The following is a 6,420-nucleotide window of genomic DNA, read 5'->3' on the forward strand; positions in this document are numbered from 1 at the left end:
AATATATTTTGTTATAATTTCTTTTAACCTTATTCATTTTATAGTTTGAATATTGTATTTTTTAATTACATATGTTTAATAAATTTTATTACTTCATAAAGTTCTTTATAAATGTGTAACAAAATTTAGTTTTTAAAAATTTATTAATATACTAAAATTAAGATAAATATTTTTTTCTATCTGAATGCCAAAATAAATGATAATGAAATTTTTTTGGATAATGTTTAAATTTAGAGACAGAATTTTAAGAAAAATAAGCTCAAATACAAAACAACAAACAAATGATTATTAGTATTAACAATGGGTGTGTAAATTAAAATAGTTAATAGTCCATAACAAAAAAAATTGGAGTTGAAGTTAGCAATTTTTTTTATTTTTGTAACTAATCAAGTGTTTTTGGTAGAAAATTATTATATGACGTAAGTGTGTAGTGATGATTATCTATATATATCGCTATAGTTGATTTTGAATAGATATATTACACCTATTTAATACACATAAATCGTAGTAAAGATCTTTCTTCATTTTATTGTTACAAAATCTTTCTAAGGCAAGAATATAGGACTATCCATAAATAAGGCTTGCATTCATGTACATGTATAAATATATCTATTTAATAATTTAATTTGTTAGATACTAATGAACTGGTCCAAATAGACATTTGTATAGTAGATTTTTTTAATGACTCTATTTTAATAGAGTAGATATATATGGAGGTATCAACGTGTGATACAACATGAGTTTCATGTGCTTTAGTTTTGAGTGATTTTTCTAAGCCTTTGAGATTGATTAATAAGAGAGCTAATTCTTATTAAAGTGTGTCCTGTGTTTTGCTTAATCGAAACTACAGAGATATCAGTATGAAGTTTCACATTTTTCTGAATGCAAATATGAATAAATAGTAATATATGTATGGCAAGTGGCAACATTCTATTTTGAGCTATTTTAGTATGGGTTAGCATGTTCTTATGGTTTTAGAGTAAAGGTTTTAATTTTTAGGCTGTATCTTACTTGTGGATATCTAATTCCAGAAACATCATGTATGTTAGTCCAATCAAATGGGTGTATTATATTTCATATTAAGAATTGAATGTGAATGATAAGAATATAATGTGGTAATATTTTACTCTTTTTTTTTTTTTTTTTTTTTTTTTGATCGGGTGATTGTGGTAGAGTGGTAAGGAGACGGGACTGAGACGCCAACACGTTTCAGGTTCGATCAACCTGATGCGCGAAACTAAGTCACAATTATCCTGGTCACCCAACACGGATATGGGCCTATGCTTTAGGGCCCATTTGAATACCCGGAGAGAGGATCTATCCGTGGGATGCACCTCCCCTTGGGGATTAGTCCGGGCCTCTCCATGGGCCTGGGATACCCCCAGGTTAAAAAAAAAAAAAAAAAAAAAATATTTTACTTTTGAATTAGTTTATGAATATGAGTTAGGTCTACTACTACTAGAGAACAACTTATGTGTCATGACAAATATAATGTTTAAGTTCATAAGAAAACAAAAACTATATAGGATAGGATGTCCCATTCCTTTGTGTTATGATAAAGTCGTAAGTGGATGTTTTGTAGGCCTACAGTGCCATGTGCACTCAGATTTTGAATTTTATTTCGTTATACAAGAAAAGAATAGTAACAAAGAGAGTGAGTCAGGTCATGTATAAAAAGAATCTCCACTGACTTTTTTTGTTTTGTTGCGCTCTTACAGTGTTCAATTTTCATTGAACAATTGCTATAGTTCATATTGTTTTCTTTTTAGATATTGGTGAAGGAGACAGTAGACATGATTCAGTACTCTTCGTAATTCGATTGAGTCTCTTTCGTCTTTCCTGATCTTTAGCAGTTTAGCTTGTGGCCTTTTTGGTATTTGCTTGTTGTATATACATACTATAAAAGGATATTTAGGCCACTATAAAAGAAATCTGTATATAAATTATTGTACATGTATGCTAGTTTATTTCACTGGAAGATTAGATTGATACTAAACCAATAATTACATGATTGTATCTCAAAACCGGTGAGCCATTAAGACTCCCTGAGCCAAAAGGTCAGAAGGAGTAATTTGTTGGTTCAACTTCTAGATTGCCTTCCACTTTATTGGCATCAAGATTTGCGGCTAACGGGCTTAAGGGTCATAAGCTAAGAGTCTGAGAGTTCAAAGAGTTTGATGAATCTGCAAAAGCCACCAAAACCTGATTTTACAGAGTAATTAGAATTCGATCCGCGCTAAAACGCAGATTATGTTTTTTCTGTTTCATTTACAAAATCAACAAAACAGATTTATTGTGTTATATTAATTTATTTGATAAAATGTTTAGTTAGCTGGAGCTATATTTCTTTTGTTTTAAATTTTGTTTACTTATTTTTATCAATAACGGCAACTTTGTATAGAAACTAATTTTTTATTCTATTTAATAGTTGATGCTATACGTTGTGTAATGATATTAATTTATACTAGATAAATACTCGTGCCACGCCGCGGAAGCTTTTTGTATATTTTTTATAATCATATTTATTAGATAATTTATTTTTCAGTTTTGATAGTATTTTAATTTTTGGTTAAAATCATCTGATTAGTAAATATCGATCCACTTTGGTTTTAGTTTCGAACTTCGAAAGAAATTAAACATTCTAAAATTTGAGAAATTTTTGTCTCTTTTTAATTCAAGGTATTTCCAAAATGTTTAGAAGTTTTGTTTGCAATGTATTGTTTATGTTTTTTCTGCTATGAATTTTTGTCTCATTTATTCTTATGGTAACTTATGTTTGGTAGAAATATATTGTAAAAATATGTTGTAACATAGACGTTATATTCTAATTAATTTAAATAGAAGTAAAATTCTTATAAGTTAATCAAAATATCAATGATAAGTTGATAACATCTTAACATGAAGTTGCCGAAGCTAAATTCGTCCAAATGATTAGGTTATTTCCTGAAGCTTTGGGTCTTAGATAAGGCGGGGGATACTTAGTGAGGAAGTGCTGCATTAGAGGTGGGCGTTCGGATACCCGTTCGGGTTCGCATCGGGTATTTCAGATGTTCAAATATTTCGGTATAGAAGCATAAAACCCGTTCGGGTATTTCTGGACTTCGGGTAGGGTAATTTCAGATATAACCGAAAAAACCAAAGCATTTGATAAAAAAAATTGGAATTAATGATAAAAAGAATTTAAAATCACATAATTCTTGCAAAAAAAAAAAACTGTTCGTTCTCTTGCTTTCGTTACATAACAAGATCGAGAGTAACAAGTGAAGCTCCATGGATGGAAACTATCCCTCCGTATGAAGAACGACAAGATGGTTCGAGGTGGCTCCGGCTGTTACAGTAACGTTTATGGTGATTATCGTTGATGATGGCAACAACTAATGTCTCCGAGAAACCTTACATGGATCGTGAGAAGAACAATATTTTAGGAAAAACGATCTTGTAGGGAGAGAAGATGAGAGATAGGGGATACATATGGTGCCTTAATCTCTTATGTTTAAGAAGGAGATACATATACATATATACGTTTCAGTTAAGAAAAATAGTGATTTGGTATTGATTTTATATCATATTAATTAAACCAAAATCGGTTTAGAGAAACCAGTCATTACATATTGGATGAAAGATGTAGATTTAGATTAAAGTATACATGTTACAAAAAAAAAAAAAAAAAAAAAAAAAAAAAGATTAAAGTATACATATGTTTGGATGACTTCTTGTATTACTTCGGGTTTCAATATACCCGATAGGGTTCGGGTTTCCAAACTTGTTCAATACAAAACCCGTTCGGGTATTTTACTACTTCGGTTCGGATTCGGGTCGAGTTCGGATTCAGATTTGGGTATCGGATAAAATGCCCACACCTCTGCATGGGATTGTGATAAGAAGATCACATTTTAAACCGTTAACAAATTATACCCTGATTAAACAATAATCAGAAGCCCTTGCCTATAAAACTAACCAAAAAATTGGTAACCATCAATGGCGGGGTAGAGATAGACAATGATCAAGAAATGAATTGGTTGTGTCGGTAGGTTATGACTGTGCCGGGTTGGGTTTTTTAATTGGTTAACAAAAAATTTATTTGGATTATAGCAGCTAGGGTGACTTTTTAAGTGGTGAACCTGAGGGATGGCTAAGTGGCGAACCTGAGGGATGGCCAGTCTGGCAATGGTGAGGCCAGAGACAACATCACACCTAAAAAGTTTGAGATCGTACTGAGAACCCCATTTGAATATAGGAAACAAGCTTTGAAGACCAGGAACCACTATGTTTCTCCATGTTTGCCTGTTTGGTTCCAAAACCCTCTAACGGGTTTCATTGATTATATGAATTGTGTGTAAGTTTCGATTAGGAACAGTCTCATCACATAGATTTATTTTGCAAACATTTGCTTTCCTTTTTTTTATTTAACACAAAATGTAACACATATTTTATTAAAATTGATGCATTTCTTTTCTATGCCATAAAAACATCACACTTTCACGTAATATGTTAGAATTTGAACTCAAAAAATTCTAACTAAAACTCATAAAAGACTTGTTTGAGCCTTTGACATGACCCATTTGCATTCAATTTCAGCAAAGAACAAACAATTAAAACCAAGATCGTAAATTAAAACACACAGAGCGCCAAGATATTAATAGAACTCAGATATATTTCTATCAAGAACAGAGGATTGCAATTTGCAATGGAATTACAGAGAAAGCTATCTTGAATCTCCTAAGAGAAACAAGCCTAAGCCACAAGGCTCCAACTAACCAACTCTTTCCAATTACATCAAGTCTCTATTTATACTAAATCCCTTAGTCTAACTGCTTCCCCTTCTCTTTATTTTTCAGGTACACGCTCCTTCTCACGTGATTGGATTATATCAGATATATGTTTTATGTTGTTTATGTCTAAGCCTCACCAGAATCGTTGCATGAAGCAGCGGCAGGAGCAGCAGAGATTCACACCTGGGTTTCTCATGGCCATGCAGCAGCAGAGATCACAGCAGTGGTCCATTGGTCTCCCCCACCATATTTAGGAGCAGGTAATCCAAAGTCTGCCCAACTTCATCCTCATCCTCTGGCTTGGCTTCCTCGAGCTCCCTGTATAAGAGCAGGTCAACCTGTACAACACAACTTAAAAAGAAGTCAAACACCAAACAGGAACATAAGAATGAAATTGCAGTATTTCAAAAATGATATTACTCTCCTTACCACGACTTCCCACTTATGAGCAAGGCGGATGGTTCCACACATCTGAAGGACCATGCGAGCAAGAAGCAAGAAAATCGGTATGGAATTTAACATTTGTACCAATTCTCTCTTAGAGTTGGTACAAATGTTATTGTCTGTTTATTTTGTTTATGTTCCTTCATGCAATGAAGGACCATGATATTACTCTCTCTTCCTCCTTCCCCGACTGATGCTCATTCTCTCTTAAAGTTGTACTTTTGGTTCACTGATCCTTATAGTTAATCGCTCCTTGTTGTTGCTTGTTTCTTATTGTCTGTTGTCTCCTTCTCTCCTCTCTTTTCTTTTTGCGTTGTAATAAGTTGCTCTGCAACATTGTAAAAAACAGAAAATCGGTATGGAATTTAACATTTGTACCAAAAAAAAAGAAGCAAGAAAAGACAACCAATGCTCTGCTTCCCCTTGTTGTTAGCATGAATACCAATGTTCAACAAACCTCATGGGAGAGTCTGTCACGGAAAGCAATGATTCGAATTTTTCCCAAAGCACCTTCCTTAATGGTCTGCAATAGCAGCAACACACAGACACTCACAATTTCCAAGTTAAGACAAAACCATCAGTCGTATAAGAAAAAAGACTCATCAGTTCAAAATTTGACTTTACCCGGTGGCCTGTACGTGGACCACTGAATGATGTCTGCATCTGATTAGTGAATATACCAGGATTGTGCCTTCCAGCAATGGCATTAGCTCCAGAGCCAACTTTAAAACAGCTCTCTGACCATAGGGCATAGCAGACTGCACAATGATGTCTAGTGGGTTCTCAATAGCAACAATAACTTGTGCAGCCATCTGCAGCTTCTCACATGTATTGCCAAGGTTAAAGATGTAAGTACCTGACAAGTAAAACAAAAAAAAACAAAAACAAAAACAAACTTCAAAATCAAGAACACATATAGACTACAAACATAGCAGACCAAAATATCTAAAACAGATCTCGCCTGTAGGAACCAAAAAATAGGTAAACAAAACAACATAGAAAGCCCCCAATATCTATATAAAATCTCAATGATCTAAAACATAACTACATACATATACTAAAAGAATGCATAAGTGGAAATTTTCAAAACAGGAAGATTTACCATCGTTGCGTCGATGACCGGAGCCGTACCTGCATTCTCTGTCGGATCCGGACTTGATACTCCTCCTCCATCAAATCAACACCATCCACAGCCCCCCCCCCC

The 6,420-nt window shown here is 33.6% G+C and overlaps 1 pseudogene; it reads right to left on the reverse strand.

The window, feature by feature from the left end:
- Positions 1–4,964: 4,964 nt before the first annotated feature.
- LOC106323883 overlaps positions 4,965–6,420 on the reverse strand; it is a 3,580-nt pseudogene continuing 2,124 nt past the window's right edge.

This window comes from Brassica oleracea, chromosome C2 (genome assembly GCF_000695525.1).
Source record: "Brassica oleracea var. oleracea cultivar TO1000 chromosome C2, BOL, whole genome shotgun sequence".
Classification (NCBI taxonomy): domain Eukaryota; kingdom Viridiplantae; phylum Streptophyta; class Magnoliopsida; order Brassicales; family Brassicaceae; genus Brassica; species Brassica oleracea.